This window comes from Tetrao urogallus, assembly GCF_951394365.1.
Source record: "Tetrao urogallus genome assembly, chromosome: 1".
Classification (NCBI taxonomy): Eukaryota; Metazoa; Chordata; class Aves; order Galliformes; family Phasianidae; genus Tetrao; species Tetrao urogallus.
This window is the reverse complement of record NC_136813.1, coordinates 148,651,323-148,664,872: the sequence shown is the minus strand read 5'-3', so window position 1 is coordinate 148,664,872 and position 13,550 is coordinate 148,651,323.

The following is a 13,550-nucleotide window of genomic DNA, read 5'->3' as shown; positions in this document are numbered from 1 at the left end:
TGATGGTCATGATTTAGTGACGTGACCTGTGAGCGTGTGCAGTGTATCAGGCTATGATAATTGGGGAAGTACGAGGAAGAGGAAGGAAACCTTTCCAGCATCATGGTAAATGTCCAACTTGGCTTGCTCCCACAGGAGACCCAAGAAATGATTCTAGCTTTGCTGCTTTCAGAATTAGACAGAGCACTCATCTTTTTTGATGTGTCTTTCTCCCAGTAAAATCCTCATAGAAACAAAAATGAGGATTTTTAAAAAAATCTTTTCAAATGGAAAAGCAGCTTTAATTTCTGGGACTGAGAAATAATCAAATAAAACCAGCTGCCTACTCATAACTCCACTTGTACTGATGTAAGTTTGGGAGCACAAAGGTTTGTACTTGTCCTAGAGGAAGCAATGAGCCTTCAGTGTGTAGGTAATGGGGGGAAGCTAGTTCAGAGAGCCCCTGGCCTCAGCACTGTCAGTCTGGCTGTGCAACAAGAGAACCCTCTGGAGACTAGAGCAAGCTGTTCGCTAAACTACTTATTTCTCTATTTTGTTTCTTCTATAAAACTCAGCTGAGACTTTCTTATCTAATTGAGTTGATCAGAAGGGTAACTGATAAATTAGAGTAAAATACACATTTCTTTTGTTTTCAGTGAATTTTCACCTTGTTTTTATCAAACACTGTTCTTGTTAAAATCAGTAGCACGTGTAATTTTACACAGATGTTTTTGAGAAAGGAAGACTCTTGCAACCTCTGGGGGAAGGTATCAAACAGTTCTGCATTGCTTTTGAGGTTAATCCATGGAGTATCACAGAGTTATCTACATCTTCTGAAATAAGGTCTCATGATGATGCTCCAATAAACAAACTAAGATTATCTAGAGAACCAGAAAGACCAAAGAGGAGAGAGATGAGGAAGAAGAAACAAAAAAGTCTGTTTGATAATCTGTGTTATACTGGGTAGTATGACTGGATAATGTAACAGCCCAGTCTTTCCTTGTAGCCTCTCGTGTGTTGAACAAGGAGAGAATTTATGTTTCTGCGGTGCTGTGCAAAAAAAGCCCCCAAGTTCTTGTAGAATAGAAGAGCTAATGAAGTCTGGCTTCACACTGCTTTACATATTGTGACTGAGTTTTCTGGTTCCTACTAAATGCAAACTACAACTGCCTCTAATCTCAGGATTTTTAAAGTTCTTAACAGCTCACCACGTGGACTCATGGGTGTCCGTGGCTTGTTGAGTCCAGTAATGCATCCTCCTAATCTAGCATTGTTTTCTTTCTAGGAGTTGATATTCATGGAATATTCACGGAACTTAGTGTTGGACTTTCAAGATAATTTCTGTCAATTTGGTTGAAATGGGAAAGCTGAATTATTAAGGAGAAGTGGCAGGCATTTCCATGCAAACTTGTTAAAACCTATGATCAACAGAGAGATATTCAGGCCATCAACTTAAGGTGTATGATCACAAAACCTGATTTCTTTAAGAAAATGTACCAAAGTTATTTCTCTCTTTTTGGGATTGGAAAGTCAGCATTTCCTTCTGTAAAACCAGTAAGAGTCTGAAATTTTTCATAATTAGATCAGTGAAATTTCTGAGTACTACCAGTGAGTTCAGCACAAGTCTGTTCATTTAGACATAAGGGAGCTCGAGCAGAACAGGAACTGGAGTCAAATCCATTAACCACAGAAGCAGAATTCTCTAACACAATCATAATTGATTGTCACATGCAAAAGTATAGTTCCCACTGCTATCTGTGATCTTGCCATTTGCTTGGAAAACTATTGCCCTGATAATTTACAGTATCATTATATTAGTTTTAAACATGCAGATTTTTTGAGACCATTCATTGCTGCATACTGACCTTGCACTAAATTATTTGTAATTAAATAAATAGTTTTTATAGAAATAGAGGTCAAGCAAGAACTTTATAATGTAAACAAATAAATGCAATTAAATATAATAAAGGATAAATTAATATATACTTAACCAATTTGATAATCAGTAAAGGCACAATTTTTAAATAAATAATTTTGTTGACCACATCCCTATTTTGCTCTTCATACTATTAACTTCCTATAATCTAAACATTTCCCTTTATTCTATTTATCTGTTCTATTTGTCATGAAAGATAAAGAAATCAGTGAAATACATGTTATCAGAAAAGGTGAAGAGGAAATTAAAAACCTGGTAACTATAAGAAACTTTTAACTCAGATATCATCCATGCAGAGGAATAAATTGTGTTGTACTCTGTTTTTCTAAAGATAATTTTTAAAACATCTGCTTTCTATTTGCTATTTCAATAAATTGTCTGAAACATCTACAAAAGACCCTGTCTTTTCACATTATTTGAATTTGACATCTCTGTGCATCATTTATTATTTTACATTCTTAACTTCATTTGAAATGAATAATCGGTCATAGCCGACAAGATTACAGAATAATTCTCTTCAGTGCTGACCACCATCATGCCTTGATGCTACTGCAGGAGAAGGACTGCTAAATGGTCTAAACAAGAAGCATACACATGTATACATATGTATTTATATTCATGTAGGGTTATAAAACAGGCTTTTGACATTCCTTGGTGTAACACAGTGGTGAAAGACTACCCTGACTTGTCAGGAATATGTTCCATTAACATTAACTAAGCTTTTAAAGTTATAATCCTTTTCTTGTTGTAAGTATTGACTTGTTTAGAATGAATTAAGGCATTGGAACTCAGATCAAAGGCCCTTACTAATTTTCTTATTTATTACTGGGAGTCAAGAAACCTATCCTGTACAATTCCTACAAGGATGCAGACAGCGTCGGGACAGACAGGCAAGTGAGAAGTGGGAACTAATGAATATTGCTCTGGTGTCAGACAGGTAAAGTACTCCCCCCTTCCTGTTAATTCAATCTGAACAATGAAGAGAAAAACCCAACCCACCCTTGTCTTGTTTGACTTAGACATGAACCCTCGATAAGGCTCTGGAAAACAAGAAAGTTTGTAGTAGATTTTAGCTACCTTTGGCTGAGTAACTCGTATGTCATAAAAATATGAAAATAGTGGTGTACTTCTCCAACCAGTGTAGACTCAGCTTGATATGCTGTAGATAACAGAGAATGACTGAGATAAAGAATAATACAACATTCTTACTTGAATATTACATACTTTACACTTCTCTACAGAAAGGATATCCCAGCAGGAAGGAGAAAGGTGGAGCACAATCCCTGTAGCATTTCTTGTTCTGCATTGTACAAAACTTTGTAGGGACACAGGAAGAGGATACGGAAGTCTCTACAGGAAAACGGAGAAAAGTTCAAACGTAAACAGCATCCAAAAAATTTACCAACAGTGTAAAAATGTTTAAAGCCACTCACATTATAGTTCTCTATACATCCTCATGTATATGTATTTTTGCAATTTCTTAATAAGATCTTAATGTGAATTAAACAAGCCATATTCTGTGGACTAAAGTAAGCGACAATCTGGGAGAACATTCTTCTTGTAGCAGAATAAGCAAGTGTAGGATTAATAAATTTACACTGCAATCTCTATGAGACTTTGAAGAAACTTGGTATTAAGACATCATCCTAAAAACCACTTGCACAATAGATGCTCCATTGAAATCTCCTGAAGTCAAAGGAAACTTGCTGTAACATCAACACCTTTTGAACATGGATGGGAAGCCTTTAGCAAAACCCAAGAATGTGCTTAAATCTATTATTGCATGCAGCTGGAATGTGGATGAGAGCAGTCTGGAGCAGCTGTGCTTTACCAGATGATGCAAATGGTGGGCTACAGCCATGTTAGCTATCCTCATAACATCATTGCTCGCATTTGTTTTTGTCTTAAGCACAAAAGTGAGAGCCCATGGTTATCTCTTCAGGGTTTGTTTAAGAAGGGTGGGCTTAGACTTGTGTTTATGTCTGGATATCAGAAGCCTACTGCTTGTGTCAAAAAAGGTTTTAATGTAAATGTGGCAGCTGTTGATAGCAGCCAGATAACTGCACGTGACAAAAAGACAGGACAATATTTATATAACTCTAGTTTTTGCTGCATATTGGTAGCCTTCTTAGGATGACAGCTATCACTAGTACGTGGTAAAGGGGGAGCATACAGGCAAATACACGTCAGATTTTCAACATACTTGTTGTGTATGCTTAGGGTATGGGCACGAGAGCTGTCCTGAACTAATACATAGCAAACTGGTATAAGAAAGATTCATGGACTGGGAATTTTTAGAATAAAATCCCACCACAGACATCTTTCCAACCCCGTTCCCTGAGTTGTTTTGCCCAGCAAGAAGACAGCTGTTATGGCACACTTCACCAACACAGATCAGGTGCTCCAAAACAGTGTATTAAGTGCATTCCGAGCAAGCTGTTGTACGTATGATCTACAGTCACATTATTCTAAGTAAACAACGTATCAGCCTATGATTAATCAGTATTTTGGGGTGGGGAGGAGGAGGTGAATAAGGGTAGGTTGGGTAGGGTTATAGAAATTCCAGGAAAGCTAAGTTAGGGTAGGAAAGGTTACATGACCTGTCTTGTCAATGCATCTGTAGTGAGCTGGGGTCACGTGTCCTGGGGATGTCTCCAGGTGGCTGAAGGGAGCTCTGAAAGCTGTCCTCCATTGTCCTGATTTGATAACATTTTTACATGTGATTTGCCCTAATGAGCAAGGAGGACCCAACTGTTAGAAAGTATGCAAACTAAGATATGAGCAAGGGTATGAGTAACACAACCTTTGCAGAACAGCATAGAAAAGTCTGCTGGTTTCTTAAGACCTCATTTACAGTTCCCAAAAGCATAAAGGCTTGTTTGTATGCTAATTAATCATCACACGGTTTTATGGTCTCCGTGTTTTTACCAAAGGCAGTACTTTCTCTTTTCCTTGACAACTTCTGGTCATAGTTTAGGCCCTTGACATTAGCACTAGGATGCATGTGGTTGGGCATAGATAAGGTGAATGGAGGTGCTTGGAGGTGAGTGGAGTGACAGAAGCATTGCTACAGCCTTATCCAACCTGCACTGCACTTGTTTTCAACAAGAGCATGGCTACCAGACCTACGCCCCATCCTGTTCTCCAGTCTTGCATGATTTCTCCCCTTCTTCTTGAGCCATACTCCACAACATTAGACAAGAAAATCCATATTTTAGCTGTACTGAAGGAAAAATATGAAGCTAAAGGGGTATCTGTGTCTCCTACCTTGAAGAACCTCTTTGGGAAGCTGCAGAAGCTGGGAAGGCTTCCTATGGTTCCTGTGTGGAAAGCAGGGAGATGTGAGCACCTCCAGACTACTCATGGCAGGAACCTAACTACATTCTTTTAAATGTTTTTCTATCCTTTATTGCACATCAAGAAAAATGAGTGTACAAGGACATGTAGGGTAGAAGTATTAACACATATTCATTTTTTAAATTGTTTTGTGTAATGTGACTGAAAAAATTTCACTTGCTTGCAAGCAATATTATGCTTATGCTAATGGAAATCACGTCCCATAAGAAACACATAATGTATATACTTCATGGTCTGCACCAGTGTCTGGCTAGGGGATAATTTTGGCTGTAAAAACTCAAAGATATTTGGAAGATTTATTTGCTTTTCTGAAGCGTCTTTTCTATGAGTTTTATAATTGTGGTGATTGAGTATGAGAACAGGGAAGGCTTTAAAACAATGTTGATTACTTTATTAGAAAATGCACATGACCAAGACCATGGATAATTAACTTTGTTGCTACAAACATGACAATACAATCATTGGAACATCATCATCAAACACACGGTAATCAAAAGAGAAACAAACACTGTCACTTGCACCTGACTGAACACTGTTGAGGAGAAATGTCTCCCCAGGAATGGGCCGTACAAGGAAACACAAAAGTTTATAAAGTCACATATTGAAGACAAAATCTGCACATCATTCGCCATCAAAAGCTTTCAGAATTAGTGTGGGCTGAACAGAAGCAGCAGTGAGTTGTGTTCCTGTGGATCAAAACCGCTGAAGAACAGTAAAAGCTGTTCAATTATATACAGGTGCTATGGTGATACTGGGCAGCAGCAATGCCTTGGTTAAGTTATATTTAGAGATTAAGTTAGAGTAAAATAGACAGATGGAAGACAGAAGAAAGAAAGGGATAAAATACAACTAAACTTTTAGCTCAGACCTTTAGTTAATTAGCCTGGGAAAACACCTGCAGTAGAACATATTGAAAGATTTAAGAGACACACAGTGACCTCGCAATTAGTTAATCTTTGCAGCCGGATTTGACCATGGGGATATTCAGAGATTCATGGAATCCTCTTTCCCTGTTTTCAGGGACTGCTGACTTAGGTGCCATGGACTCCTCCAACACACCACGGCATGACATTCCTGAAATGACAAAAAATCATAGGCAATTACATTGCACACAGGAGGTAATTCCATATAAATCTTTCACTAAGAAGGCAAACCTAATGAAATAGCAGATGTGATGCTTTTAATCTAAACATGTTGGGTCATGTGCTCTCTTCCACGGCAACATACAGAGAACACAAAACATTCAGGGAAGAAAAAATGTGCCAGAGGAAAAGGAATGTAAAAGCAGTAATTTCCCCAAACGCTCCTTCCTGATCCAGCACCACAGCCTTCTTGGGCTGGGTAGAGAACAGGACGAACACCTCAGGGTCTCAAAACATCATTCTCTAAAGACTGAAGGCAGAGTTCTAATTGCAGCCCAGCAGAAATGCTCATTCACAGCCTCTGCCATGAGGGACTGGAAGGTGCTCCCAGAGGAAGCAGAAGTCCCCAGGGACTCCTTGGTCGAGGTCTGCACAGGATATTTGCTTCATTGTGTGAAGAAGCATTTAGCCTGTCTCCTGCCACTGACAGGAAACTTTTTAGGTTGAAACTTGCAGAATTTGCTCCAGAAAATGTGGCAAGAGATTTTTGGTGTAGGGAACCTGCTTTGGCAGGGGGGTTGGACTCAATGATCTCTGGAGGTCCCTTCCAACCCCTACAATTCTGTGATTCTGTGATTCTGCGATTTTCAACCATTTGATGCTGACATGCAATTGTGTTTTTTTCCCCACTAATCAGATCCAATTTTCAACAGCACGCAGTTTTGTCACTGTCTGCTGTTTAACCCTTTTCTAAAGCTTGCAGTTTTACCTAAGACAGCTCAGCAAAGCCCTGGAAGAAAGAACATTTGAAGGGGAACAATGTAAGTCCATTCTTTTGAGTTTCCAAGGGCTTACAGTCAGCATTACACCCTGGAGGTAGCGCTGTACAGTATTGCAGACAGTGCTCTGCTTGCCAGTGAAGCTGTCTGGAAGATGAGATAAAACCGAGGACCTGGCCATTCTGTGAGCAGAATGGATCCTCTGGGACTTTTTGCAGTATTGAAGTTGTTGGCTCTGAAGCCTGTGTTTGTCCAGCTACGGGGAAGTGTGAAAGAGGAAAGCCAAACCTGCAGGAAGAACGTTCATCAATATTGATGCAACATTTGTAAGGCGTATAAACAGAGTGTTGTGAAGGGCAATCCAAAATCCTGCACAAATTAGGCTGTTGTTCCAACTCTGGTGATCCATTTCTGTACACTCGCTTTCCAAAGCCCCCTGGGAATCTCCTTGAAACTGGGCAGGTGGTTCCTCAAGCCAGAACTACGAGGAAATAAGCAAGAACGGTCACTACTGTTTCTGCCTCACAACCTGTGGTGCTATCAGAAACACAGATATAAATCTGAAAGCTCTTCACAGAGCCTGCAATCTGGAAAAAAAACACAAAGTATTTAGAGAGGGCAATATAATATATACGTGCATTGAATACACTTGTAGTTAAATTAGTAAATGAAATGACCATTATTTCCATCTACTTTCAACTTCATTTTTGATAATTACACACAACTGTAAACACAGATGTACTTTCAAAGAAAAAGGTGCGCTGCAAAGTGACCTTGTAATTACTTAGATTACGCTAATGTGGGCTCAAGACTGAGCGAATTTACACTAAAGCCTTGGCCAACACAGACATGAACCTCAGCCTGAAGAGATTAAATGGAGCTCTGCAGAGCAGCAAATCTGCCTATATTTTTTTCTTTCTTTGCTTTAGATAGGTTAATTATAGAAGCACATGAGATTTGTGAACACTGTAAAAATACAGCAGAAATGACCTGAAAGGACCGAAAAAGCCTGGTTTCTTAATTGATGCAATCTAATGAAAATGAGGCAGACTTGCAGTCACTACGCTTAGGAATGCTTTGGGGCATATTTTTTTCTGCAAAAAGCCAGCTTTATAAACAAGGGCTCCTTCACAGACTGTACAATTGCAGGATGAACAGACCACAGGGACAGCTTGGGTCCACATGTTTGTTCAGGGCTGATCTGAACCCATCAAATTAGGACCCTGAGCTGTGGTGCTGTGCCTTCCTAGAGGAAGAAGAGCTATCTCCAGCCACTCCTCACTCCTTCTGAGTGTGACAGCTGTTGTCTGGACCAACTTTGAGTGACAAATAACAGTTGTGATGTTAAACCCCCAAATCTTCACAGCTTGAAGAATTCTAAAGCTCTTCAGGCTTTAGAATTGACAGTTGTAATATATGCTGATGGGTGGCATAGGCAGAAACAAGTTGACTGGAGTCCCTACCAAACACATAACTAGCATTTTTATGACTACATCAACCAACAGGCTTCCTGAATGGAATTGCTTTTGTAGAACAAAAGAGCTCCTACACAGTACAAACCTGCAATTTTCTTCATTCATCATCTTGTATTCTCACATCAGCCAATTCTTAAGGACAGCCATAAGTCTGCATTAATTGAGCTAGGCAGGTATCATGGATGAGAGAATTTTAATAGCAACTCTGTAAAACACAGTATTTTTATCAAGTACATAGATGCAGCTTCAAAAAAATATTTTCCAGATGACATCCATATTACAAGAATCAGTAGCCAAAAAGTTCACATCTTCTTCCACCTTCAGCAGAGCTTTCTGAATTCTTCATGTTTCCAGCATATCCCAGTGGCTTCTTTCAGTTGAACAGCATCCTCATTTTCCTCACCATCCCCCAGGTGGTACGAAGCTCTCAGATGGTTCCTGCCTAGCCCTGAGCATGGCACCTTCATTTGGGTCTCAGCTTCTCTACGTTGACAAAGAGGGACGAGTGCTGCAGACAGATTCCTAGGGCTCACAGTAAATAAAAAGAACATGTTTATTTGTCAGCTTTCTTTTTAGGGACATAACATTATTTCTGTAAAAGAAAAGAAGTCACTGACTTGGTTTGAAGAAGTAATACCGGCTGTGAGAGTTTATTATCTCGGATCTCCACACCGCCAGTACTGGCCAAAGAAACTTCAAAATGTCTCTGCTTCTTCTCTGATTCACAATATCAGTGAGGGATGAATGCAGAAGATGAAGGTAGGCACCCCCAGCTGTCGGTCCAACACTGAGTTATTGGTGCTGTGAAAGCCTCTCTGGCTGCCTTGCTGATGGAAATTGGGTCTGCAGTTGCACTCCCCAAAGGAAGGTTGATTCCTGTACCCTGATGACCTCAACACCTAATGCAAGGACTTAGTCCATTGCATGTTTTAATCTAGGTAATGTGCTCCCTGAAGTTAAATGTTCTAATGTTTCTTTGTTTGGGAAACCCAAAGCGAGCAGATTCCACATCTGTATTCTGAGATTCAGAGTGACATCTAAAAGGGCATTATTTAAAGAAAATCATAAAGCAACATCATATGGTGTGCTGGTAGGATGTTATGCTTGGTCCCCCATGACATGTTAGAAGACAAGAAGAAAGAACCCACCAACTTCCCTAGAGCCCATTTGCTCTCTGCCAGCTGTTGGAGTGCTGTTGACTCATGACTAGTAGCCAACCGTGGCAATCCTTGTAGTTTCATCAGAACGTGGAGCATACTTTTGTTCCCAGTGACACTGTCTGTAACATCGCCACAGGGCAGTAAAAAATCAGCATAGCTTCTGTGTTGTTTCATGTTGAGAACATTTTTGAGCTGTGATTAGTGTTTGAACAATAAATGGTGTAACTGTTAAAGCACAGCGTAGTACTTACTGATGGTAACACATTCTGTATTTAGTAGCACCACTGCATTTTACACCCTGCAGTCAGAAAGCATGTCCCTCATTTGGAGAATTTCCATATAAATTTAGAAACAGACAGTGTAATCATAGAATCAATAAATCTCCTAAGTTTGGAAAAGAGCACTTACATTATCCAGACCAACCATCAGCCCATCCCCACCATGCCCACTAACCATGTTCCTCAGTGCCACGTCTACTACACTGGTCTTGAGCCCCTCCAAGGTCCACCACCCTCCCTGGGCAGCCTATTCCAATCCCTGAACCTTCCCTGATGCAACTTGAGGCCATTCCCTTTTGTTCTATCACTGTTATGTGGCAGAAAAGGCTGACCGCCGCCTCTCCATAACTTCTTTTCAGATCGCTGTTGAGGGCAATCAGCTCTCCCCTGAGCCTCCTCTTCTCCAGACCAAACTAGTTCCCCAGTTCCCTCAGCCGCTCCCATCAGACTTGTGCTCCAGACACCTCACAGCTGCGTCGCCCTTCTCTGGACAACACTTCAGGGCCTCCTTGTTTTTCTTGCACTGAGGGACCCAGAACTGAGCGCAGTATTCAATAATGCAGATATAAGAGATAGGAGAGAAGCCACATAAAGATATAAACACCTTGGGCAACGCGTTCATTCTAACAAATCCAAACACACGGTTGAGAACCGAGGTCTGAAAGTCACCGGTCAAAGCTTAAATCCCGCTCAGTGCCTTTCTGCTGGTCTGTGCTATCTGAAGCGGGAACGCTTTGCTCAGATTCGATGATTTGAGCAGCCCTTGACTTTTAGCGCGTACTTTTCCTCGATTTTGCGCCACATCGTTTTGCCGCCTTCTGTACTTCAGTACCAATTTGAGGTCCACCCCGGGGACATCCACGCACGGCCCCGAGCCTCCGCATCCGGACACCGCGATGCCACCTGCGGGGCCGCTCCGGGGCCGCCCCCCGCCGCCGGGCCGGGCCGAGGCTCCTCCCCGGGGGTGTAGCACAGGAAGAGGTGGAGGTCGGGGGAGCTCCTCGTGAGTGCTCGGAGTTCCCGTTAGTGCCGTGCTATGTGTGTGTCTTATGTTACAGCCATGCCGCACATCAGTGGCCAGAGCGAGGGGAGAGGGGAGGAAAAGCCTGTTTACACAGACTGCAAACCGCCTGGGGAATAATGCAGGAAAGGAAGTGAGCCGGCTCTCTGTCTGACTGCTCCGACTTCCTGCTCACACAGACACACACACACACACACACACACACACACACACACCCCGACCGAAAAAAAAAAAAAAAAAAAAAAAAAAAAAACGGGGAAAAAAATCAGGATCTCATTACAACAGCAACAGAGCGTTTGCAGAAGGCTGTCAGCATGGGAAAGCGGGGGGTTTTACCCGGCTCCCTCTGAACACCGCGAAGCAGCGGGAGGGACCCGCACGCTCTGGGTAGGTACAGCGCCGCAGCGCCGGGACAACAACCGCAAAGTTTCGGGGGTCTGCGGGGAGCGCGTGGGTCCGGGCGGAGGGCGGGAGGGGGGCGGCGAGGAGCCCCGCGCGGATCGGGCTGCTGCCCCGGGTCGGGCGGTGTGAGTGAGGGGAGCGGGGAGCACCGCCTCGGGGGCTCCGCGGAGCCGGAGGCTGTCCCGGGGGTAGGCGAGCCCCGAGCTCCCCGCGGCTCATCGCGTCCCCCCGGCCTCACGGCTCGGCTCCCCCAGGCAGCGTCGCGCTGGCGGCGGCGGGGCGGTGTCACGGCGGATATGGGGCGCCGGAGGGGTCCCCCGGAGCCTCCGTGAGGGCGAAGGAGGCCGGAGGGGGGATGGGGGGGGGGAAAGGCTGCAGCGGGAACTGCACGAGGGGCTTTAAAAAAAAAAAAAAAAAAAAAAAAAAAGTGTCGGGAGAGTTTCTGGCTCGTCTGGAAACAGCAAGACTAATTGCCATGCGCTTCCGGTTTGAAACTGGCAGCAGACAACATCTTGAAAATGAGTCACTGCTGCTCACAAAGAAACTCTGTGGTTTTCTCCCTCTCAGGTTTATGTATTTGCTCTTTTTACAGTTTCCTTTGTAGTCCTCTGCGTTCTGCCGGCCCTCCCCCTCCCGCTCTGTCCCGAGACCCCTTGGCCGCCGTCGGTAGTTTCCACCACCAGCCTAAAAACACTGCTAATGTTTGTGAGGAGAAAGAGAGAGAGAGAGAGAGAGAAAGGGAGAGAAAGTGGAGAGTTGTTTTTGGATCTGGCTGTGCTGAAGGTTAGAGGGACTCTGATGCTGCAGGGGGAAAAAGTTCCCTGAATTTTCCACTGGCTGCAGGAAGAGAGCCCATTTAGTCATGGCTAAGTAATGTCTGCACACACACCAACTAATCTCATTAGGAGTTTCCGTTCCCTAACACAGGAGGGTTTTGTGAAGCCCTGACAGCCCTTCTAGCGTTGCAGTTGAAAGGGAGACAAGTTACATCTTTATTTACTCAGGGGCGCAGTGCTGAGACAAGTATGCACGGTGCGGCGTCTTTTCAGTCATGGGGACTTGAAAAGTCAGTGGTTGCGTCCCATTTCAAGCAGAAGGTCGTGGTTCGTGTTGTATTTTGCTCTTACAGACTTCCCGATCAGTTTGGATTGGATGCGATGCAGTAAATGCTTGCAGAAGGTGTAGTGCAAGAAGTGGGATCCGTGCAATGCAGCTCAAGGCAGACGCTCTCTGCATCCATGACAGTCAGTGTGGTTGCGCTGTGAAAAGACACTCCTGTGCCCAGGTGCTGAGGCCTGAGCACGTCTGAACTGAGCATTCAGTCCTGTAAGATCACCCTATCAGCACTTTGCATGTTGCATTGTCAGGCTGTATTTATTTTGTACACATCGCTTTTGAGTCGGTGCTTTGCATAATTAGTTTGTGGTCATTTATTTCCATGGTAGTTATGAAAAAGTGCCTGTGTTCAGAATTAGAAAGGATTTTGCTATGTCCCAATCACCTTCAGTTTTAGCCTTTTGGGGGGGTGGGGAATGGTCTGGAGCAAACAGAAAATGGAGTCTCGCTTGTGTTTTTTTTTCCTTCATGTCCAAAAAATGTGACTAAAATTGCAAGTAATAGGAAATAATACTCAACTACTTAATTGAATTATCATGTGATACCATTAAACCTAGCAAGTGTTGAGCGAAGAAGCCGTGGCTGGATGGAGAATAATTGCTGTGCACCACGTGTTTACCTTTGAGGATCTTCAGTGTTTCCTGTACTTTCTGTATCCAAGCTGCACAAAACAGTTCTTCATTACTGTTGCTATACGGAGCAGTTCTATTAGTAGATTGGTGTCACAGCCTTCAGACTTGGATGCCTCTTGGTTTCATGGTTAAGCAGGGAAAAATTTAAAAAGAATACATGAAACAGAAAACGCCTAAACTCTTCCAGGTGAATGCAGTCATTGGGTAATGAGGGCTGTGTTCTGGGTTTTTTTTGTTTGTTTGTTTATTTCTTCTGTAAGGTTTTTGAGAGGGAGAGAGGAGCATTAATGGGCAGAATATTAAAAGTAATTTTGGGATATGTGATGGAGCAGT